Genomic DNA, 25,889 nt, shown 5'->3' on the forward strand with positions numbered 1-25,889 from the left:
TGTAGACAAGATAAGAAAATCATTCTGTCACCCAACTCATAAGCAGGGGTATGGCATCCAGGTCCAAAGAAGTTGTAGTATCACTCTACACAGCCCTTATCAGACCCATCATTGAGTACAGTGCCCCTTTTGTTATGTACTTAACCAGGCAATCGAAACAGTTGGAATGCCCTCAAAAGGTTCTTCACCTGGGGAATCCAGGGTATGAATACCCTGTCCTACACAGATCACCTTAAGGTTCTGTCTGTGTACTCACTCTCCTACATTTTGCTGAGAGACTGTCTTTTCCTAGCATATAAGGCATGTCATATCAAGGTCTGATTAATCTATTGCACATCCGAAGCATCACCAGAAGCACTAGATCCAAGAACCAATGTGTGGTACCTGCAGAAAGGAGAGATATCAAAAGTAGACCATATTCCAAATTTGGAAATAGTACATCCCAGACAAGTATCTTTTATCCATCTAATAACTGTACATTTGTTAACTGGTAGCCTAATTTTATTTGAGCTAGAAATTTATTTACACTTTATCTGCCTTAAATGATAGCAAGGAGTGTAAAATGAGGAATTATGTTATCAAGGTGATTGCTCAGTGTTATAATGGGTGCATGTATGATTGTAAAGAATGTCACAGCAGATTTGTTTGGATTTACTATCTTTTTTTGTCTATAAGCATAATTTAGTTGCAATTTTCCTGTAATGTGTTTTGTAATTAAAGTAATGATTTGTCTACTTTTAATAGCAGTATAACATCCACATACAAGACGAGGTCTAAGGATGAGAGTTCTAGGGTGATGTCATTAACAAATAATAAGAATAATAGTGGCCCCAGAACTAACCCCTTTTGTGTACCACAGTTTACTGTTCCATTGTCTGATAGTCTGAGTTTAGACACTCGGAATGTGCAGTCTTTTAGGTAGCTCATAACCCAGCTGACTGTGTTTGGTACAAAGTTAAATGTGCTCAGCTTGTCAAATGAAAGTGAGTGAGCAGCTATTTTTAAATGCTTTGGTTAAAATGAGAGCTAATATCCTTTCACTGTTTAGAAACCCAAAAGACTTGGAGAAACTAATACCATAATGGGAATGGACCCCATTCCTAAATCAAAATATGAATAAAGTTCACACTTTTAATATTGTTTCAATCTTTTGATATAGTACTTTTTACCTGCAATGTGCCCAGAATTGATTCCTCCTGCAATTCATATGGAGTTACCTGTACTGGTAACATATCTAAATATGACTGTAAATTATTTTTTATGAGACCCATTGCTCCTACTACTTTTGAACTGCCTGGGTATTTATTTTGCACACTGCCCTCATTTCTACCTGCAAATATTGGTATTTTATGACTTTGTGCCTGTATGTGTGTAAGACACTGTAATAACCGGGTGTAGCAATTTCAGTGAGCAGTTCTACTTTTGTCTTCTTTTCATGGACTACTGTATTTGTTTTTTTCGCATCTATTTTTTGAACTGTTGGTAATGGGTCATCCCATGTGATATAAACTTCAGCATTCTGTATAATGCTTTGCGGCTCATGTTCCCAATGCGGGGTATTCGTTTCTCCAAGTCTTTTGGCTTTCCAAACTGTGAAAGGATATTAGAAAACCTGGACTAAAACTAAACAACCACATTTTCTTCAAAAATACAGGCAACTGAGGAACCTTGCAAAAAAACATACAACTAATGACAAAAAGTTATACTATAGCTCTGCTCAGCTTAACAACAAATCCAATCCTCAAAAATTTTGGTCAACTCTCAACAACATCCTCTATCCTGGAAAGCCCTCTAATCCCTCCCTATACCCTAACTCTTCCTCTCAGGAAACAGCTACCCTCCTGAATAAACGCTTTATCTCTTCCATCTAAAATCTGGTAACCTCTAAGCCAAACTTTACTTCGACACCCACCCCTCCAAGTCCCACTAACACAACTTTGTTTTCTTTTGAGCCAGTTCCCATTACTTGCATCAAATCTCTACTACTCAAGCTAAAACCTTGCTCTCCTTCCACTGACAATCTATCTCCTACATTCCTCAAACTTGCTGCTGACTCATTTGCTTATCCTATATCTATACTAATTAATCGATCTATCCTGGAATCAACTGTCCCCACCCTTTGGAAATCTTTCTTCACTATCCCTCTTCCTAAAGGTGGAAACACCACTGACCCCTCAAACTACTGACCCATTGCCATTCTGTCCCCCCTCTCCAAGGTATTAGAAAAATGTATTCACTCACAGCTTCTCAATCACCTTCTCACACACCACTTACTTACCCCTACCCAACATAGATTTCGTCCTCACCACATCACCACCACTGCCCTCCTCTCCTTTACTCATATCATTGCAGAGGCCCTAGACAACAATAAACTAATTTCCTGTCTCTTCCTAGATCTGTCCAAAGCCTTTGATACTGTCTGTCATCCTCTACTACTATCCGAACTCGCAAATCTCCCCCTATCCCCCGCCGCACTTGCCTGGTTTAATAGTTATCTATCTGGCAGTGAACAATCTGTAAAATGGCTCTCATCCTCCTCACCTTTCCTTCCCATCTCCACTGGTGTTCTTGGGGCCCCTTTTGTTTAACATCGTTACACCTCATTGCAAAAAATCCTCCCTTATTCAGTATGCCGATGACTCCACACTTGTATCCATCTCAAATAATATTCCTGAACTACACTCCCTGACCCAACAGGTCCTACACCACTGCATTTCTTTAAACTCTCTTCAATGGCTTGAACTTCCCCAATTTCTGCTATCTTATCAATTTCATGTGCTACACTCTATTCTTTATAAGCCCTCCTTCTGTCCATCCCTATCTTCCTTAGTCTCCAGCTACATCCCATCCCGGACCCTCCGTACTTCTAGCCAACAATTACTTGATATCTACCACCCAAAAAGGTCAGTAGGCAAACTACTCTACAAACATTCCCTTGCCCATGCTTGGAACAAACTTCCCCTTGACTTACATCTCCCACACTTCACACTTTAAAAATGAACTAAAAGCTTATTTTTTCAATTCCAGAACCTGCCCTTGCCATGACCCTACCTAGTCTTCCTTCCCTTTATGTGCCCTCAAAAGGACCATACTTAGTACCTCATTACACCTCTCTCTCTCCAATGTGTCTACTATGCATTTGCATAATTTTATACAAACAAAAAACATTTTATTGTTGACCTATTGAATTATATCATTGTAAAATTGTTACTTAGCTTCTTTTTAATGCAACTTTAACTTTATGCATGTAACACAACATATGTGAATCTTTTGCTGTAACTGCTATTAAATCAATATTTAAAATTGTACTGGTTTAAAATGTACTACTGGAGTTTTTCTCCTCGGGTCTCCACTGAAAATGGGCCACAAGCCCAGTTGGACAAACCCAGTTAACAAATGTCAATAAATAAATAAATGTTCAATGGACTTGGTAAACCAATGTGTACCTAGTCTCCTATCGTGGGCTGCCAATATTAACCTTTTGTGTGTTGGTTTAAATTCACCTCTCCTTAACCAGTTCTGTGTCAGATCCCGATTGGCATAAGGTTGTTCCAGTAGTTTTCTGTACTTGCAACTATATGTATGCCTTTTTTACATTTCTTGTCTGGTCCTTCTCCTTGTATTCTTTCTTTTGTTTTTTGGCACATTCAGTTGTTGCCTGATTTTTTTTTTTTTTTTTTTTTTGTCTACTTTTGGTTTGATTTCCTTTCCTGCATAACACTGATATGCTTCTGCTGTACTAAACAGAGAAGTCATCTTGTATTTGTTCTCCTCGTGTTTTAAACTTTCACTTTGTTTGGATCTTGTGAGGTCAGTGGATATGTTTGTAGTCCTTTGCTTACAAATTTATACATATAATCATTTTTGAGGGGGTCCATACCTTCTTCAGAATGTGGAATATATAATCTTGGTTTATAATGATTTTTATAAATCATTTGATAAGTGTGAAGCATTTTTTATTGTTTTCCTGGCCATTTGATCCAAGACCGTTTGGGGATAGTCACCTCAAAACTGTAAATTAGAACAGGAAGAGTAAATTGGATTATAGCATGGACCCTGTTCCTAGATGTCAGAGCTATTTTCAGTATTAATTTTAGTCTTCTAAAATATTCCTTACTGAGTTTTGTTCGCATTTGTTCATGTTTTATTGTCAATCCTTCAATTCCAAAATATTTATACACTCCCTGTTCCTCAAGTTCTTGTATGTATCCCAAACTGATATTTTCTTGGTGCTACAGCTTTCCTGCTTTAAAGATTGCTTTTTGCACATTTATCAAAACCAAATGACATTCTTATATCATCTGAGAAAGTTTTGACCACTTGCAGTTGTACCTTCAGTTCCTCATCTGATGATTGTACAGTTTTAAATCATCCACAAAAAGAAAAGTCTTTACTCTTTGCTGTTTTCTGGGAGCCAAATTGTAACCATGACCTAATCTATTAGCGTAATGTGTTAAGGGCAAGGCACAAGAGCAACAGTGACAAGTCACCCTGGAATATCCCCCTTTGAAATGTTGTCCCTGGGATAATAACTTGTTCTTTATCATGGCTTTAGCTGCAGAGTGGTTTGCCACTGTTTCATGGTCACTGTAATGTAATTGATTAATATAGGGTGTATTGTATGCATCTGTAAACAGTCCTTTATTTATGAATGTGGGGTGTTGCCAAATATTTTTTATAGTCTGTCCATGATTCTTAATTCCTCCCCTTTTTACAATTCTCTGTTATGACTTTAACAACAAATGATTCTTTTTTCCATATGACTTTCTTTTATTACCCTTTTGTTCTATTGCCATTATTGAGTTTCCTTTTGAATTAATATAAACTCTGCTGGCATCACTTCAGTATATAGTTTGTATACATTGTTGGAAGGCAAGTTATTGGTCTATAGTTTTTAATCTGTCTTGCAGGTTCACTCTTAAAGAGCAGTATCGTTTTTCCTGTTAATCAGGTTGGTGTCTATTTGGAATGCATATATAAATAGTTTTTACTCTGGTTTAAATCCTTGTGTAAAGATGTTAATACTTTTAGCCAGACGTTAGGTACTGCATCTAGGCCTGGGGTTTTCCAATTATGTGTTTTCTTAATTTTGTTTCAATTTTTTCTGGCCTTTTACTTTATCCCATTTCATATCCTGTACATTTGAACAACTTACTCTTTCTTTTACTTCTAAATATTCAGCATCTTTATGTTCCACATGGTCTTAGTGTTTTATTTCTTCTTTTTTTGGTGTTATTTCTGTTCATTTTACCTTATTCCCTAATTCTCTCGTAACACTTTTTGGGTCATCAATGAACTGCTTAGTTTGTACTTTTTTCATTATATTTTATCTGCATATCTTCTAAGTTTTTCTGCCAGTTCTGATATTTTTAGTTTATTACTTGCAGTAGTGTACAATAGATCCTGGTTTGTTCTGATGCTACGTGTTGCTTTTGCCATGTCTTAAGTATTTTTATTAATCTATTCCCTCCTCTGTACTGTTCTAATAGAGACTCTTCTTGTCTTAATTGCTTTAAAGTTTTTTTCTAATTGCTTTAATGTTTTCTCTGTTTGCTACTTCCTTGATGGCCTTTGATTTCTTCCCTTCCTTTCCCTTATTGCCCTGTGTTTTTTGTGGTAAGACTTTATTTTTTATTAATGTAGCTGCATAATACTATATCCTATTTAGTTCTGGTATATCACACTGGTATAGCTCATGAATTTCTGTTAAAACAAACGAACACAGTAATAGACTATTATCAGACTTCTAACATTTTGGGTGTTATTGACTTTCTGTATTCTGTTTCTTTTATTGATCTTAATATGTTTATCCATGTCTACTAAATCAAACAACTGTTCCCTCATATAATTTTATTCTAAACTAAGGGCACATTCTTTGTTCTGTTTTTCCTGTGGGCATTCTACAGAAAGTTCCAAAATATCTTTCTGTGAGAGATTTTCTTCAGCTGAATCATCATCCATTGCTCTTTCATATGGGAACTCACTGGTTTATCACTCTACAACATTGACTGCAAGAGATTTGCCATTGTTTCCTGCTTCTGCACTTGCTATGCAACTCCAATAAACTTTTGTACTGGTTTCCTAGTGAAGGCTCCAGAGTATCTTCATGTGGCAAGTGATTAGATGCTTTCTGTTCCATGTTTCCCCTTAATTTGGGGTTTCCTTGTTCCATCCTGCTGTGATGTTACCAGAGTTGGATTTTCTACACTAAATCCTTCACTTCACGGTAATCCATAACTTCAGTTTCTATTTCTTTAACTTCTCCATTACTAATTTTCTCTTTTGCTTTTCCTCTTTTTGTTTTCATATTTTTTGTATTGTGAAATTTTCCATATCCAGATGCCTTAGCCTGTATTTCTCTTTTAAAAAAAATCTTTGGTGCTGCTTTTTATTGATTTAGTTTTGCTTTCTCCTTTGCATAAATATTGCAGCATATTAAATCTTTTTTCTTTTCCATGCCCATATTTCTTCTTCTTTAGATACTTCTCGCCCAACCTGTTTCTCCTTACATTGGGGACTCGTTTTTCCATCATGCTGTGACATTACCAGACTTGAATTTTCAACAGTGAAACCATTCACTTTGCAGGTATTCCATAACTTTAGCTTCCATTTATTTTACTTCTACATTACTAATATTCTGTTCTATGTTTCCCCTTTGTGATCTTATTTTTTGTTTTATAAAATTTTCCATATCTGGGTGCCTTTGCCTGTATTTCTCTCCAAATATCTGTAGAGCTTAATTTTTTTGTATTAATTAATTTGGCTTTGTCCTTGCATAAATATTGGATCATATTAGATTTTTCTTTCCCATGTCCATGTGTTTTTTTTTTTTTGTTATATGTACCTTTCAAAAAGTCGCTTCTTTTTCCAAACGGCCTACATTTTCTTGGTTTACATAATGTTTTTTCTTGGATCTGTTGTATTAACAAACATAAATTTGCATTTGAAACTTTTGACAGTTTTTCTTGTGCAAGTATTTTTCTTTCCTCTAATTTTTCTCTTAATCTATTTTGTATATCTTCTGTCTGGAAATTCTGGGCTTCTTGCATTGTAGTAACAATACATAATTTATTTTCTTATCCTCAGTAGTCCACTCTGTCATCCTTACGGCTCTTTTTTGGCCTGTCTGTTTTTGTGGACTATTTCCTTCTACAACAGGAGGGCCATCCTTCCCCTGGGCCTGACCTAACGCCATTGTAGGAATGTTTTCATGTCTTGAGGATTCTAGTGACTTTTTTTTTTTGTTCCAGTTCTGGCACCAGTGCATCTGCCGGGATTGGGCACTTTTTATCTTGGGACTTGTGCACCCAACTGTCCCTTATTTTTGAACTACTTCTGCCCATTATAATATGCTATATAAAATACAGTCTAGATATATCAGTAATGTTCAGATTTTTTTTAAAACCAGGGTTCACTTTGTGACGGTATTAACAAAGACTTGAGGATGAATTCATTTACCAGCAATACTAGTCTCCTTTGCTTGTTGAATTTCTTTTTATAACCATCTCTCCATTCAGACCCCAATGGGATTTGCTTGTCTTGCCTAATGAAAGTTATTGATCAACTTGTTTTAAATGCTGTGATCAAAATGAGACCTAATATCCTTTCACTTCTGTGATTCTGGTCATATCTAGGCAGACTCTTGCTGTAAGGTTACTGTTGCTAAGGTTGTTAAAGTTGATCAGTAGCTAGATAAAGTGCTGTATTGATGCCGAATCCCTTTCTAAAAGAAAGTTAAGCATTATGGAGACATCATTTGTTTTGGTTCTGTACTGGAAAAAGATTAACCATGAGCCTGTAGTGGTTTGTGGAGGATAGAGATTCCCGTTTGAGCATGTGATTTTTGAACTGATTGGGGACCATTCTTGTAGTTAAGGAAAAATTAATTATATGGGCCAAGAGCCTGTCTGCTAGTCTTGGGAAGGCTGTGTACAGTTTGTACAATTTTGTTTCAGCTTTATCCATTTTTGCTCTTCTAAAAGTGTATTTTCATTTTTAGTAGAAAATTGGGCTGATGTTTGCTAGTGCATATGTTTATGTTGAGTTAGTGGCTTGATGGGTTTGGAGCCAGGGTGTTTTTTTTTTTTTTTTTTTTTTTCTTTGGATGTATGCTTTTGGTGCAGGTAGTTTGTTTAGTCTATAACTCTCTAAGACCAAGAACACTGCATCAGTGGGCCCAGACAATATCCCAGGATGCCTTCTAAATAGCATTTAACATGACCTATCAGGGCCTCTGGAATTACTAGTTAACTGTAGCCTCCAAACAGGCTTTGTGCCTCATGAATGAAGAAAGGCAACAGTCAGCCATCTACAGACCCTGGAAACTACAGACCCATAAGTCTCACTAGTCCTGTATTTAAAGCCATGGAAAGTATTATCATGGAGTTGATCAGTAGAGATATAGTAAACCTCCAGATACTGGACCCAACCCAGTTTGGTTTTGTCAAGGGCAGATCATGCCTACTTAACCTTGTGGACTTCTTTGAGAAGATCTCCAAAGCAATGGATAAGGGCAAAATCGTTCACACTGCGTACCTTGACCTGGCCAAGGCATTTGACACAGTACCCCACTCTGGCATTATTGATAAACTCAGGAGGTTAGGTACAAACCCGTATGCCACCCGGTGTATAGCCAACTGGCTTACAGACAGGACCCAGGAAGTTAGAATTGGGGAGTCCACCTCTGCAAAGAGGCCAGTCACAAGTGGAGTCCCTCAGGGATCAGTCTTTGGACTGCTCCTTTTTGGCATTTACTTCTCAGAAGTCAAGGCCAGTGTCATTGGTCTCTGGCTGACTAAATTTGTATATGATTGCAAATTAGGAGCAGTCTTTGAATCTGACAGTGACACAGATGTTCTCCAGGAGGGGCTGACACAGACAAAAAACTGTTGTCAGAGCCCCGTGGACTAAAACTAAATGACAAGAAATGCATAATAGTGTCCTTTGGAAAGTCATCCATCCCTGGTAACTATCATGTTGACAACACACCTCTTAGAGTTGACCCAGTAGTCAGGGACTTGGGGACACGCACAGATAGTAATCTAGCCTTTGATCATCAAATGTCTACAGTGGTGAGGAAATCCTTCTGTGTTGTGCAACTTATAAACAAAGGCATAGCAAGTTCAAAAAAGTCATTGTTCCACTGTATTCGGCATTCATCAGACCTATCATTGAGTACAATGCCCATTTTGGTAAGTACCTAACCAGGCATATCCAACAACTGGAACGTCCACAGAGGTTTCTCACTAAAAGAATACATGACATAAGTAATACGTCCTGTGTAGACTGCCTCAAGGCCCTATCCCTGTATTCTGTCTGCTTACAGGCTTTTGAGGGGAGATCTATTCCTGACATACAGGGCATTGTCAGATCCCACTCTGATGGACCTCCTGCATATCCACAAAACAAATAGCACTAGAATTACCTGTTCTAAAGACTTAAAACTTTGCCTGTGATATAAATAGGACTTACTGGAGAGATAGGTATGTATCCCAGAGACTACCCCATCTATGGAACAGGCTCCCCATCCATGTGAAGCAGAGTTCCTCCCTAACCCATTTCAAGTACAACTTGGACAATTGGATGGGAAACCGGAAATCTGTCCCTTGTTTGGCACCTGTTTCTCTAATGGACACTGGTAACCTGTAAATGGTTCCTTTCCCAGGCCCATGCTTACTCTTATCAAGGTATCAGAGCTTGTCAGAGATTTGGGATCCATGGCTAGGCTTAAAAAGGCCCTTGTGGTCATTAGTCTAGTAAACACCTATGAATCTATGAACCTATAATGTGACCAGAGTTGTTTAGGTGATGCCTTTAGAATGCTTTGTCTAGTTCAGTGGTGCACAACTGTTTTGTGGGGAGGGCCACTACATGAATTCTTAATGCATCTGCGGACCACCTCAAAACATAGTAAGTCGTTATGAATTAACAATAAGGTACAGCTCCTGGCATTTTTACTTAAGACAGCAGTCATGAAATTGCCTGTTTTCTACATTAACTTTGCGTTTAACTTTATTCTGGCTTGCAGCCATGACTTATTACAAACTCTTGAAGAAAGTTGCTACTGTTTACAGACTACAAGTTATAAACAACAAAGAATAGTTACTTCCGCAGCTAAAATTAAAGGTGTGCACAACTGCAATCAACTAGGTAAGTAAGCACGTGCTGGAAAGTTTGTGTGACTGGAGTAAGGCATAGCATATTTTTAGTTTTTTTTTTTTTTTTTTTAATTTTTGGTTACTGTCTGGGTGCCGGGTGATGTTGCATCGAAGGGCAGACGTTGTGTACCACTGGTCTAGTTCTAAGATATGATTTGGCAGCATTAGTTGATAGTCTTCTTAAGAGCCTTCATAAAGCATCCTTAAACTTATTGGATATTTTCATGTTTTCATTGCCTGGTTTCTTTGGCTAGATTTTTAGTTTCAGGAGTGAGCCTTGGGCATGCTTTTCCTCCTCATTGTCTTGTAGTTTGTGGGAATATGGTATCCTGTACAACTACTAATGGGTCAAGAAATTAAGTGATGGCATCATTTGGGTTATATTTCAACGAATAAGGGTTACTAGTTTGTCAGATGCTTAATGTGTAGATCAGCTTCATTTGATTCTGAGACTTGTCTACCTATTACTGTCAATGGGGTATTGGCAGTTTTTAAGGACTGTTCACATAATACTGGGCAGTGTTTGTTTAGAGCATTTGGTAATATGAACACTGTGAGGCATCAGTGGAAAATGTTAATTAGTAATAGAGCTAATAGACTGCTGTTTCCAGAGTCCTGGTTTGTTCTAGTGGGATGCATTAACACTTTTACTAGCCCATTCAGTATAACTAATCTTGTATTTTTGGGCTGATGAGCCTAATGTGCTCATTACCTTCCATAAGTTGACCATATACTCATCTTTGCTGAGGGAACCATTCAAGAAAAACTTTGAATGGAAAGTGGCTCCTGTTCAGCTGATCTAAATTACTTGTCTGAAATCTTTGGTTCGTGTCTGTCTTTTAATATATACAATGTGCATCCTTTGACTGTATTCATTTTCCACAAAAAAAACAAATGGCCAGCACTCAAATGTCAGCACAAATCTCCTTATTCAAATAATAATCATGTCCACAATGGGAGCAAAAGTGGCATGCTGGTTTCGGCAATAAAGCCTTCCTCAATGTGATGATCCCAAATGTGCCCATCCCCCTACTTAAATAACAGAAATCCACACATCATTGGTTAATCCCAAATACTCTTAAGTCCAGGAGAAAAAAGTGCCCCTAATTGAATTATCTATTTCTTCTCTTTCTTGTTTAATATATTCTGCCAACCTGATTCATCTTTAGTATGAAACATAATTTCATCTATAATAATAAACCTAAATCTGGCTGTAGGATGCTTTATTGTATGTTTATAAAGGGCATTGGACTGGCGACTGCATCTAACATCACTAAGATGTTCCGAGGTACATAATTTTAATGGACGAGAAGTTTGCCCTACCTAAAAAGCAGGGCATGTACATAAAACTAAGTAAATAACCCAGTCCGACTCAGTTACCACTAACAAATATATCAAATAAAAGGGAAGTCACCCCTGATCATTGTTAGTAAAAAAATACGAGCACTCATAAAATCAACTAAGGCCAATTTTGAGAGAAAAATTGCCATGGATTCAAAGGACAATCATAAGGCCTTTTTCAGCTATGTTAGGAACCTGGGTGGAAACTCCCAGATATGCTCAGAATTAGTCCAAAATGATACAAAAATCACTGAACCCACAGACATTGCCAACATACTGGCAGACAGGTTCAGTGCAAACTTCACCCCTCTCCCTAAAGGAGAGATAACTATCCCAGCCAGTGTAGCCTCGGACATCTCAAATGCGGTGAAAGCTGCTCTCTCTAAAGCTAAAACACAGCATCAATGGGACGGATGGTGTCCCGGCTGTGTGCTACACGAGCTAAATGAGGAATTAAACCGCACATAAGGCAGCTGTTTAATCTCAGCCTTACCACAGGATCGTGCCCAAGGGTGGCGACGGCAACTGTTGTCCCACTCCACAAAGGCGCCTCTACAGACCCTGGTAATTACCGCCCCATAAGCTTAACAAGTCTAGTCTGCAAAGCTATGGAGAGGATCATAATGGAGCTCATAAACAAAGATATAGGGGACTTGCAGACATTGGACCCGACCCAGTTTGCTTTGTCAAGGGAAGATCATGCCTTTTGAACTTGGTGGACTTCTTGAAACAGTCACCAAGGCCATTGATGAGGAAAGGCAGTCCATACAGCCTACCTTGACCTTGCAAGGCTTCGACACAATACCCACTCGGTATTGTAGAAAAACTACCAGCAAATGTTAACCCATATGTCACAAGATGGGTTGCAAACTGGCTTAAGGACAGAACCCACAGGGTTAGAGTTGCTGGTGCTGTGTCAGACTCCAAGCGGTCACAAGTGGTGTCCCACAGTGGTCCTTGGCCCCCTATTGTTTGGCATCTACTTCTCAGAAGTACAGGCCAACATAGGAGGACTTTGGCTGACAAAGTTTGCAGACTACTGCAAACTGGCCATAGTGGAAAGTGCATCAGACACGGATATCCTTCAGAAGGACTCACGCAAACAGATAGCTGGTGCCAGAGCCATGGCCTGAAGTTAACGCCAAAAATGTATAGTCATACCCTTTGGGAAAAACAAGGTAACCCCAAGCTACCATATAGGTGGCAATCCACTAAGCACAGAAGAGGTTATCAGGGACCTGGGGACCCAGGTTGACAGTGGCCTTTCTTTTGACACTCACATTGCTAAAGTGGTTAGAAAGACCTTCTACATTGCCCACCTGATCATGAAGGGATTCACATCCAGATCTAGTGAGGTTATTGTTCCCTGTACTCTTCACTTATCAGACCAATGATGAGTACAATGCCCCATTCGGGATGTATCTCACCCGACATCTGCAGCAATTGGAGAGACCCCAAAGTTCCTCACCAAAGGATAAAGGGACTCCAAAATCTGTCATATGCTGCCAGATTGAAGAAACTCCAGCTCTATTCAGTGCATACCGTCTGCTCAGAGGTGACATGTGCCTGACATACAAGGCCATGTCAACCCGGAATTAATGGACATGCTCCACCTCAAAAATCCAAATTCACCAAAACCACTAGAGCAAGCGACTTAAACCTTAGCACGGATATAAATAGGACGTGCTGGAGGGATAGATTTATCACTCAGAGACTCCCTATGCTGTGGAATAAAATCCCGGTCCATGTGAGGCAGAGCACCTCGCTGACTCTGTTCAAGAGAAATCTAGACCTGTGGATGGGAGATCGTAGGTTTACCCCAGGAATCATCTCTGTGTCACTGCTGGACAGAGGCACAACAAACTAATGGGCACAGTATTTTTTCATATAAGGGGTGGCGTAAGCCACAAAAATTTGGGCTAGGCTTATAAATGCCTTAGGGCAGATAGCCTAGTATAAACCTATGAACCTAAATATGCGCAAAGTGTTATGAGTAGTAAACTGTGTAGTGTTAGAAACATATTGAAAAAAACTACACTGATTCCAAGGCCAACAGCCTTTCAGTACATTTATTTATTTTTATTTATTTCCAGTTTGATTACCAGGGAGGTCCACTGGGCTCAAAGAGCCCGTTTTCAGTGGAGCCCTGGGAGAAAAGCTCCATATTACATAGGTTCATAGGTTCATAGATTAGTTATACTAGGCTATCTGCCCCAAGGCATTTATAAGCCTAGCCCGAATTTTTGTGGCTTACACCACCCCTTATATGAAAAAATACTGTACCCATTAGTTTGTTGTGCCTCTGTCCAGCAGTGACACAGAGATGATTCCCGGGGTAAACCTACGATCTCCCATCCACAGGTCAAGATTTCTCTTGAACAGAGCCAGCGAGGTGCTCTGCCTCACATGGACCGGGACTCTATTCCACAGCATAGGGAGTCTCTGAGTGATAAATCTATCCCCTCCAGCACGTTCTATTTATATCCGTGCTAAGGTTTAAGTCGCTTGCTCTAGTGGTTTTGGTGGATTTGGATTTTTTGAGTTGGAGCATGTCCATTAATTCCGGGTTGGACATGGCCTTGTATGTCAGGCACATGTCACCTCTGAGCAGACGGTATGCGACTGAATAGAGCTGGAGTTTCTTCAATCTGGCAGCATACGACAGATTTTGGAGTCCCTTTATCCTTTTGGTGAGAAACTTTTGGGGTCTCTCCAATTGCTGCAGATGTCGGGCGAGATACATCCCGAATGGGGCATTGCACTATCATTGGTCTGATAAGTGAAGAGTACAGGGGAACAATGACCTCACTAGATCTGGATGTGAATCCCTTCATGATCAGGTGGGCAATGTAGAAGGTCTTTCTAACCACTTTAGCAACGTGAGTGTCAAAAGAAAGGCCACTGTCAACCTGGGTCCCCAGGTCCCTGATAACCTCTTCTGTGCTTAGTGGATTGCCACCTATATGGTAGCTTGGGGTTACCTTGTTTTTCCCAAAGGGTATGACTATACATTTTTTGGCGTTTAACTTCAGGCCATGGCTCTGGCAGCAGCTATCTATTTCCGTGAGTCCCTTCTGAAGGATATCCATGTCCGATGCACTTTCCACTATGGCGCCCAGTTTGCAGTCGTCTGCCAACTTTGTCAGCCAAAGTCCTCCCATGTTGGCCTGTACTTCTGAGAAGTAGATGCCGAACAATAGGGGCCAAGGACCGACCCTGTGGGACACCACTTGTGACCGGCTTGGAGTCTGACATAGCGCCAGCAACTCTAACCCTGTGGGTTCTGTCCTTAAGCCACTTTGCAACCCATCTTGTGACATATGGGTTTACATTTAAGCTGGTAAGTTTTTCTACAATACCCGAGTGGGGTATTGTGTCGAAAGCCTTTGCAAGGTCAAGGTAGGCTGTATGGACTGCCTTCCTTCATCAATGGCCTTGGTGACTGTTTCGAAGAAGTCGACCAAGTTCAAAAGGCATGATCTTCCTTGACGGCCAAACTGGGTCGGGTCCAATGTCTGCAAGTCCCCTATATCTTTGTTTATGAGCTCCATTATGATCCTCTCCATAGCTTTGCAGACTAGACTTGTTAAGCTTATGGGGCGTAATTACCAGGGTCCGTGAGGCACCGCCTTTGTGGAGTGGGACCACAGTTGCCGTGACGGCACTCCTTGGGCACGTATCCTGTGGTAAGGCTGAGATTAAACAGCTGCCTTATGTGCGGTTTAATTCCTCATTTAGCTCGTGTAGCACACAGCCGGGACACCATCCAGTCCCATTGATGCTGTGTTTTTAGCTTTAGAGAGAGCAGCTTTCACCCGCATTTGAGATGTCTGGGAGGCTACACTCGCTGGGATAGTTATCTCTCCTTTAGGGGAGAGGGGTGAGTTTGCACTGAACCTGTCTGCCAGTATGTTGGCAACGTCTGTGGGTTCAGTGATTTTTGTATCATTTTGGACTAATTCTGAGCATATCTGGGAGTTTCCACCCAGGTTCCTAACATAGCTGAAAAAGGCCTTATGATTGTCCTTTGAATCCATGGCAATTTTTCTCTCAAAATTGGCCTTAGTTGATTTTATGAGTGCTCGTATTTTTTTACTAAATGATCAGGGGTGACTTCCCTTTTATGGATTTTGTTCTATCATGTAATAGCTTTCTCCTCCTTATTGTAAAGTTTGTTAATGGCTGGGGTCCACCAGACTGGATGTTTGCCCTTTGTGGAAAGAGTCTTGGTTTTATTTGGAATTGCCTGATCCATGCAGTCCTGGAGGTGTTCATAGAAGGCATTTGTAAGGGCTTCCGCAGCTTGGGTTGTGGTTTCCACTGTCTCCGGGGCCTTGAAGGACACCACACCAGTCTTGAGTAGTGTGAAGTTTGCTTTAGAGAAGTTCTTCACTGTGGTCTTTTTTGTTTGGGGTGGGGCGGATGTGGATTTCCAGTGAGATTAGTTTATGATCAGATCTCACCAATGAGGGATATACTTCCGGTGTGGAGCATTTTGTCCCCATGTTTGTGATAATGAGATCTAGTATATTTTCTCCTCTTGTGGGAACAGTGACTAGCTGTTCCATGGCATTTGAATTTATGAACTCCAGGAACCGTTGGGCTAGAAAGTTAGGGCTTGAGTAATGTTCCCAGTCTATATTCGGGTAGTTGAAGTCACCCAGTATGATTGTGTTTGGAGATACATTTATACCCTCCAGTGTCTTCAGGAAGGCTGTGTGGGGTTCCTGAGTTTGAGAGGGTGGCCTGTAGCATGCTACAATTTGTAGAGCAGTTTTGCCTATGGTTAGTTGCACCTGGATGGTTTCCAAGCTTCATGCGTTGCCACCAACCTGGAGGTGTGGGTATCCTTTATGAATATGGATACACCCTCCTTTGTGGTGTGGTCCGGGTTTTGGGGCGGAACGCATGATATGAGGTAAAACCTAATAGTGCCGGGTGCTCTCAGGAGCCTTGAACCAGGTTTCAGTTACAGCACAGACATCGATGTTCTCCATACTGAGAAGGGCCTCGAGTGTGTGCATTTTGAGATTTAGATTTCTGGCATTGAGCAGCATTACCCTCAGTTTCTTCCCATTTTTGTTTTCTAGGGTGGTAGGTTTAGAATTTGAGCCTTGCCTAAAAAAGGCACTATGGGGGTGGCAAGAGCCTTAGCCAATATCCGGAATCCCAGGGGTGACAGGTGCAAGCCGTCCCTTGCTAAGCAGCGTGGCTTGTCAAGCATGTCATCCCAGGCAGACAGACACTGGATCCCCTTTGAATGACACCAGACATTAAGCCAATTGTTAAAGCTGATCATCTTGTCTCTATATTGTGGCATCATTCTTGGTGAAGGAAGGATACTGCTCAGGGTTAGGGTCATACCTGCCTGGGCCACATAATCAGAGAGCTCCTCTATGTCTCTTTTCATGTAGTCCAGGGAGGTACGTCTCAGGTCGTTCACACCAGCGTGGACAATGACTGTGTCATATTTGTACTTGCCGTGGAGTGACCCGAGTGCTTGTGTTATGTGGCGGATTCTAGCGCCCGATAGGCAGCTTACTGTGACCCTCTCCTTGTTCAGCCTGGTGAGTGGGACGTCAGTGTGTCTGACTATGGAGTCACCTATGACAAGTATGTTTGGTGTTGTATTTGGCTTTAAGGGCTGTGACTGCTTTGCACACTGCTTTTGTGGTTTATGTGTTGCTTGTGGGGGGTGTCTTGAGGTAGCAGTTCTTTGGGTGTCTGCTTTGGAGGCCTCTGCTGTTTAGGTAAATTTTTACTCAGAACCTCAGAGTATGTCTTTGTGTGTTTATGCGTTTGATTCAGTGGTGTGGTAGCATTATGTGAGGCTGGTTTTGTGGTGTGTGTAGTTGCCTTCTCCTCCTGTCTGGTCTTGCCAGTCCTGAGTTGAGAGAGCTCAGCCTCCAGTGGCTAAATAGCTGCATCTCTCGCAAGTATTTTTGTTATGTGGGAGGAGGAGAGGGTTGTCTGTGTACATGAGGCAGTTATAACATTGCCTCAAGATTCCCAGATTCACCAGCTGGACCGGAGAGGAGATTGACATCTGACCTTTGGACATGCTAGAATAATATTGGGAATTCCTTAATAATTGAAAACAAGGGCCAGTGGGGAGTGAGGGTGTAGTGCTTTTAATTTTTAGTGCTGACTTATATAATTGCTTTATTAGGCAAGTGCCAGGTAACTTGAGTGCAATGTGTTACAAGTAACTAAATGCAAAAACGACAAACAGTAACTTTCTTTCAAGTGAAACAAGGAAATAAGTACAGTAAGCAATGCAGATATCACTAGTGATCCACAGAAGCGCTGAGAAGCCGTGTATTAGGTGGAATTAGCTTCCAGGGAAATAACAAGCAAACAAACAACAAGCATATAAACAAAGCTAGATTCAGCAGGCCTGGATCTAGTCTATGCTAGAGCAAACAAGGTGTACCAATTTCAGTAAGATACAGTTCAAATATTCAGGCACTATAAACCTTTAACCAGAAATTCCCAGCTCAGAAGGGCAGAGTCCAGCCTCTTCTCCCACAAGAGTGCAGACCACAAACCTTCTTAATGTAAAATAACTGGCCTGCAGCCCAGGTGCCTAAACCAGAACTAATACACTTGGACACTGGGCTCTCAATCAGCAGTTCCCAACTTAGAAGGATGAAAGCTACCTGTCCTGCCACCACAGTGCTTGCCACAAACCTTCCTAATGTAAACAACTGGTCTGAAGCCCAAGTGCTTAATCCAAAAGACTTAGAATGATAGCTACACTTTAATCAAGTTACAACCAAGCAGCAATAAATAGAATTGAATACTTTAGAGAATGTCTGGATTAGTGCTCAAGTTTCACAAACAACGCTAGATCCAGCAGGCCCGTGTATGCCACAGCAAACAAGGCGCACCAACTTCAGTTAGAAGCAGTTCAGATATGCATGCACTATAAGCCTTTAACCAGAAATTCCCAGCTCAGAAGGGCAGAGTCCAGCCTCTCCTCCCTCAAGAGTGCAGACCACGAACTCTCTTAATGTAAAATAACTGGCCTGAAAGCCCAAGTGCTTAAACCAGAATTAATACACTTTTAGAATAACAGACACTGAGCCCTCAATCAGCAGTTCCCAACCTAGAAGGATGTAAGCTACCTGTTCTGCCACAACAGTGCAGACCACAAACGCTCTCAGTGCAAAACAACTGGTCCGAAGCCCAAGTGTTTAAACCAAAAGGCTTAGAATGAGTTACACCAAGCAGTAATAAATACAATTGAGTATTTTTAAGATGATGCCAAAGTAAAATGAAGTAGATAGAAACACAAGTACAGTAAAAGCAGATGAAAATTTTTTTTTTTTTTTTATCTGAACAAGTGCTGAGATCAAAGAAACAGATTTGAGAGCTGAAACTAGAAAACTGGCTAGTTATAAGAAAAAAAAAACAAGCTAGAAGGCTTCCCTCAAACACAGAAGTGCTTGGGGGCTCAGAAGCCTACAAATAGTCTATACCACTTAACAGGAAAGGCAGGAAATGAGCTTAATTTTTTTTGTCTGTTTCCCAGATGCTCTCTTTGTACACAGTAGGAGTGCCTGAAATCAGAATATGATCTCACTGCACTCAGTTGAGTGAGCAAATGAGATGGGCCCAGAGGCAGGCTGAGGGGCGGGCAGTTTCAAGGCCACCAAGATTAACACGAAAACAGGGAAGGAGGGTGGGAAAAACTGAAGAGCAGAAAAACTGCCACTTCAGTTAATATTCCTTCAACACAGTTTAAATCAAATTAAATACTGTATTTTTTTTTTTTTAAAAGTGCAGATAAAGGTACTTAAATTCTCTTATACGTCCAGTTGAATATAACCAAGTTGTTAGGCTGCCAAAGCTGAGGTTTTTAAGCAGAAAAGATTTCACAATGCACCACTTAACTAGACAAGGACAGGAAATCAAAGAATGTGGCTACCCCCACACCTGTAATTACTAGCAAATAACAAAATTCAGCAAACACTAGCTTCTGTTCAAGTTACTAAAGAGCAGAAGAGCAGAAAAACTGCCACTTCAGTTAATATTCCTTCAACACAGATTAAATCAAATTAAATACTGTATTTTTGTTTTTAAAAAGTGCAGATAAAGGTACTTAAATTCTCTTATACGTCCAGTTGAATATAACCAAGTTGTTAGCCGGCCAAAGCTGAGGTTTTAAGCAGAAAAGATTTCACAATGCACCACTTAACTAGGCAAGGACAGGAAATCAAAGAATGTGGCTACCCCCACACCTGTAATTACTAGCAAATAACAAAATTCAGCAAACACTAGCTTCTGTTCAAGTTACTAAAGAGCAGAAAAACTGCCAGTTCAGTTAATATTCCTTCAACACAGTTTAAATCAAATTAAATACTGTATTTTTTTTTTTTTAAAAGTGCAGATAAAGGTACTTAAATTCTCTTATACGTCCAGTTGAATATAACCAAGTTGTTAGCCGGCCAAAGCTGAGGTTTTTAAGCAGAAAAGATTTCACAATGCACCACTTAACTAGGCAAGGACAGGAAATCAAAGAATGTGGCTACCCCCACACCTGTAATTACTAGCAAATAACAAAATTCAGCAAACACTAGCTTCTGTTTAAGTTACTAAAGAGCAGAAAAACTGCCACTTCAGTTAATATTCCTTCAACACAGTTTAAATCAAATTAAATACTGTATTTTTTTTTTTTAAAAAGTGCAGATAAAGGTACTTAAATTCTCTTATACGTCCAGTTGAATATAACCAAGTTGTTAGCCGGCCAAAGCTGAGGTTTTTAAGCCTACAAGTAAACAAGATGAAATTATACAATCCATATTACATACAAGTAAACAAAAATGAAATTATACAAAGTAATGTGAAAAAGTACAAATGCATAATAGCAAGACAATTCTTAAACATATTTACAAAGTTGTTTATGCAATAATTAAGTTGGTAGAGGCAAGAGAATAGTGTTTACTCAGTTAATAAGAGTTCACAATTATAGCGAAAACAGTTATTAGATGAAGGATAGAAATTTGAAGGTTGTAGTACATTTGTTTTAGCAGAAATGGAAGAGATAAGGGTGGGACATACACTGTTAGAGCATAGATTATAGTTTCTGGAGTATTCTTAGAGAGGGGGTTGAGTGATAGTAAAAGTGGAGTTCACACATGGAAGGTGTGAATGCCATAGTTATGGAAGGTGTGAATGATAGTATCAGGTAGTGCAGGTAGTAAAGATTAATTTTTTTCAGTAAGGGGGGGTGAAGTCAAGGACTATAATAATGTATTTGCATTATATATACATTTAAGGTATAAATGCTTAAGGTAGAAAAAACATTTGAGTTCGAGGGAGGCAGAAGTATAGGAGGTCTTTTAGATTGAGTGAGGTGGCTGTTTAGGAGGACAGCCTAGGGTAGAGGTATATGTAGAGAGGCAGCTGTTTAGGAGAGCAGCCTGGGGTGGAGGACTATGTAGCGAAGTTGTATGAGGAAGCAAGCATTTACATTTCCAATGCTTGGCAAGGTAGGAATGAAGCTGAGTTTTAAAGTATTCATAGTTTTCAGAGAGTCTGAGAAGAAGGGAGGGAGTTCCATCTTTTGGTTAAGGAAGAAGATAGGAGAAGTTGACCAGTGGGACGTTTAGGTTTGTATAGAGAGGATATTCTGGTGTGCAGATCTCCGGGCTCTGTGGTGGATGTAAAAGGGTAAGATGTTTGCTAGAGCAGGGCATAAAGTTGGTTTGAAAATTTAGTTTGTGGGCAGTAGTGAGTTAAAGGAAGTCGAGTTGATTGGGAGGTTCTAGCCACTTTAGCAAGTGGAGAGATGTGCAGTAGTGGGAGGAGTGATTTAGCTTTTGTTGCGAATTTAGCAATTTTATTGTAACATGTTTCTAGTTTAGAAGAGACGGAAGAAGATAAGTTGGTAAGTAGGGGAGCACCATATAGAAGAGAAGGTGGTAAGTAGGTAGTGGTAAGAGTTTGTCTGGTAGAAGAAGAGAGGAATTGGGAGTGTCTATATAGATGCAAAGTTTCTGGTGAGTTTTTATGTTTAGCTGAATGTGTGTCAAATTTTTTTTTTTTTTTTTTTTTTTTTTTTTTGCCCCTCTAAACCAGTCTGCTGTAAACTAACAGTCCTATTGTCAATGTCCTACCCTTCCTATAAGAAAACAGACATCTGGAAGGTATCAATTTCCTCAAGGTGTCACCAGACAACAATGTTTGTGTAGCAAATCAATAATTAGTTACTAACCTTAGAGACCAAAATTGCCTTTTTTATTTTTATATCTTAGAAAATCTGTTACATCTAATTTCATAACTGCATCTCTAGAATGAATGGTATCCTGATATTTGTATCCTCTGTTACAAAACCTGATCAATTCTTGTTCCTGCAAAGCAGATGTCTCATCCGAAGAACAAATCCTGTGAAGCCGCATAAATTGGGCTGCTGACTGTGTGGAACCAAAGGACAGTTACATGACCACTGTTAAATATCAATTGGTATGACTTTGAGGGGGGCTCAATGTGCATTTCTGAAAGCAACATGCCAAAGTTCATTACTATGGCCATTATATTTGTGATTTCTTCCCAAGCAAAGGGAAAGGGCAGTATATGTGGGGAGAAAAATGAAGTCTGTGTTTTGTTGTAATTTTTAGAAATGCAGTGAAGAGATAACTCATGTTCTGGCTTTCGTGTTAACTTTTTATGTTATAATTTCATGTCCTTCATAAACCAAAATTTTACTGAGTTGGGGCCCCAGCAAACATTAACTTTTTCTCATAGGAATGAATATTTGCTTTACAAACTCATATTTTTTTCTTTTATACCATAACAATTAAAACCCAGTACTACTCTGACCCAGGAAGTAGTTCTTTCAGCATTTGAAATATATTACAGAAAGAAATGTGAAAGCTTACTGGGAATTGTCACTCTGCACATATAGATCAGTGTGCGCCTATTACATTACCTTGTTACTGCTGCATCTAAAAGCACAGTTTACTTGTAGTTTCTAATGGCATATCCAAATCTGATGCCAAAATATTTTTCAAGAAAATGTCAACCAATATCAGAGATGTTGCTTAATGGATAAGGCATTGATCTCCTAAGCCGGAGGTTGTGGGTTTGACTCCCATCTGGGGTGGTATATAGTCTTGATAACCATGTATAGAGAAGCCAACAAATGTCCTATTTTTTTTTTTGGGGGGGGGTCCAGGTCCTGGTGAAAAATAATTAGACAAGACTGATAAAATGGAAGAATGATCACATCTGAAGGGAAGACAAAGAAAATGTAGTCAAATTATTATATATAATAATTTTAATTGTAAAGTTTATATAATAGGATTATGTACATTTTTGTTTAAATGATGCATCCTATGCTTTTTGAATTCATCTAAAATGAATTGTATTTGTTTGTTGAATTTAACTAAAATAAAGTACTGTTTTGTTTATATACTTTTAATAAAAAAATGCCCCTGCTCTCTCTCTCTCTGGCATTCTGTCCAGTAGGTGGCATTAGATCTTTTATAGCCACTTGACTGCAATATCTCACGCAACTTTATCATTGATTTAGCATCTTTTCTCATTGGTTTGCACTTTAGGTTATTTTTTTACAGGTCCCAAATTCACTACTGTAGTTTCACATTATGTAATGTGAATGTAGCATGGGTCTGTATCAGATTAGCAAAATCTGAATCCACCAAACACCTCTTTATCGACCCGTCTTAATTGAAACCCAACGTCCTCGATCGATCATTACATCAAAATTTTTCTCACTATAAGTAACCAATGGGCCATCATTGGGAATTTGCCCTTTTTCCCCAATGTAATGTGATCTCTGGGTTGCTATATTTAGTTGGGGGGGGGGTGTAGCCTGCCACAAGGGTGGGTTTTAAATTTTTGTGGTTTTATGCCTTCGTTATGTTGGCCCACTGCTTACTTCCCATGGGAAAAGTTTTGATGTAATGATTGTTTGAGGATATTAGGTTTTGATTAAAATGGGTCGATGAAGTGTTCAGTGGATTCGGATTTTGATATTCTGGTACAGACCCAGGTATCATAGTATTTGTAATGGGAATAGTTATTTCTTGTTTTATGATTTTTAAAATGCCTCATGAGACTGCCATCAAAGATGCTTGACAATTTGACCAATGAAGGTTTATTTGTTAGAATGTGTACTACTTGGGAATTTTGCACTGATAAGTTGTCTGGTAGGTGTTGCACATGCAATAGATAAGTGATAAAGGAGGTCTATCCTAGTCAACCATTAGAAACATGAACCGCAGTACTTGGGCAATTTAGTACCTGAAACTTTCTCAGATAATTGGTCCCTCCCCTGCCTTATAGTGCTGTGCAAGCTAGCTCCCTCTCCAGATTTCTGTTGCTACACAAAGCACTTCCATCAAAGCAACCACCACAGGCTACTTCTGACATTTTCACTTACTTTGACTAAGCATTTTTAAATTTTTGTAATCTTCTCAGTTTGTCTTATTTACTTCTTTTCTGATGGTATGATTCTGTTCAGGTCAGTGTTTCTACTTTTTTCTTACTTTCTGACAATTTTCCCAGTCTTCCTTACACATTTGTGGAATTTTTTCTTAACAGTTCTGCATTGTTCTACTTTTGCTTGAGGGGAACATGGTTTGCTTTTTATTCAAAACAGAGCTAACTTCATCATCAGTACACTGTGAACCAGACCATTCAAGTAAATACAGTTCCTGCTTTTTTTTTTAACATGGTTTTAAATTTACAGAATTACATGGTTCCCAGTGCCAAGCATTATATGAGAGTGCTGCTATGGACTCTGAAGGTATTGTGGTATTAACTCTTCTGGTCAATGTATCTAGGGCCTATAAGATTCAACTGAGTTGCTGGATGCAATTGTCAAAGTTTTGTCTGGGCTGAACCTTACTTGCCCCCACTTTAGCTGTTGCTGCCTCTAGGGTGAGGCATTATCAAGGGCAATTGATCCAAAGTGTGTGATCCTAGATGGAAGACAATCTGCAAGTCAGCATTCTAGAAATGAGTCAGTCTTCTTCACTCTGCAGGTCAAGCATTTCAGGACTCTGTTCCTCGATGCATTCTCCATCCACACAGACTGCATGTCAGTGATAGGGTATGTGTATAAAGAGGAATGAACGCTATTCTACCCTTTTGCTGACAGGCCAAGTGGGAGTGGAAATGAGCTTTGTGTATGAACCACTTTCTCACTGCCATCCACATCTCCACATCCCTGAAAAAGCTAGTTCTTTACCTGACTGACTCCGTCAATGTTTATTGATGCCATTCCAGTAGTCTCAAAGCCATTCTTTATTATGGAATCTCTTCCATTGCTTGCAAAAGCATTACTGTAATTAGTGTGCATCTCCAAATAGTGCCTAGTTCACCAGGTTCTTTACCCTTATTCCTTCCAAGGGAGGACCTCCCCAAGATGCACTTGGACAGAAATAATCTCTAGGACTTACCCCTTACCTACCCATTTTCCCAAACTCAAAGTTCAGTTGAAAATCAAGCTGAAGTCCATTGTCACTTGCATAGCTTCATATTGACCTCACCTTCCCTCACTATAGCCTTATCTTATAGAAAAGCCTCAACATCTGAGGCCCTGCAGAACCAGTTTGATTCACCCATCTGGCAAGCCCTAACTAGACTTTCACTCCACTTGGCTAACTGCATAGTTATGGCCAGACACCCTTCTTGATTTGACAAGATAGGCCATATCCTTATTTCTGCACAGATTGAATACCTGAAAACATCGAAAAGTAAGTAAACCCATTTTCATGTGGATCCTGAAAGAATTTAGACCCCTTGACTGCTCCAGTAGTAACCATTTAAGACTGTTTGTCCCTGATTTTGATTCTGATTTGAGTTATTCTTCCATTAGTGTTCATTGGGGTGCTAACTCTTCATCTCTGCCATCCATTGAAAGTTTATAAGACTTCATTAGGGTCACATGTAACGTAATATATAAAATGCGTGTGTATTTATATTTTTGTGTGTTTTATATATTTATATATATATATATATATATATATATATATATATATATATATATATATATATATATATATATATATATATATATATATATATATATATATTATAGGTTCCCTTTAATTCATCGAATGTTCAGAACATCGAAGTTCTGATCATCGAGACCAGAACATCGAAGGTTTAAAGTGGAAGTGCCAGGTAAGTGAGAATGTTGGGTGTGTATGAAGGGCAGCAAGGTGCCCTGCATGTTGTATGTGTGTGCCATCTGAGTGTTGGCATTGCAGGTAGGGTACGGGAAATCTCCCGTTTAGCGCTACCGCATTTAGTGGTAGACAGGAGATTTCCCTTACCCCATTTTAGTGAGATCTCTGAGTTGGAATATTAAAGTAGGGGGGGTGTGGGGGGCACATCACTAACACTCTTCTAGAGAAACCT

General features: G+C 39.6%; 1 protein-coding gene across 1 annotated transcript in view; it reads left to right on the forward strand.

Annotated features, from left to right (window-relative positions):
• Window positions 1–25,889, forward strand: part of TUBE1 (tubulin epsilon 1) — a 623,636-nt gene that overhangs the window by 20,428 nt on the left and 577,319 nt on the right. The gene's annotated exons all lie outside the window — the stretch shown is intronic.

This window comes from Protopterus annectens, chromosome 2.part0 (genome assembly GCF_019279795.1).
Source record: "Protopterus annectens isolate FY-2018-M chromosome 2.part0, PAN1.0, whole genome shotgun sequence".
Classification (NCBI taxonomy): Eukaryota; Metazoa; Chordata; order Ceratodontiformes; family Protopteridae; genus Protopterus; species Protopterus annectens.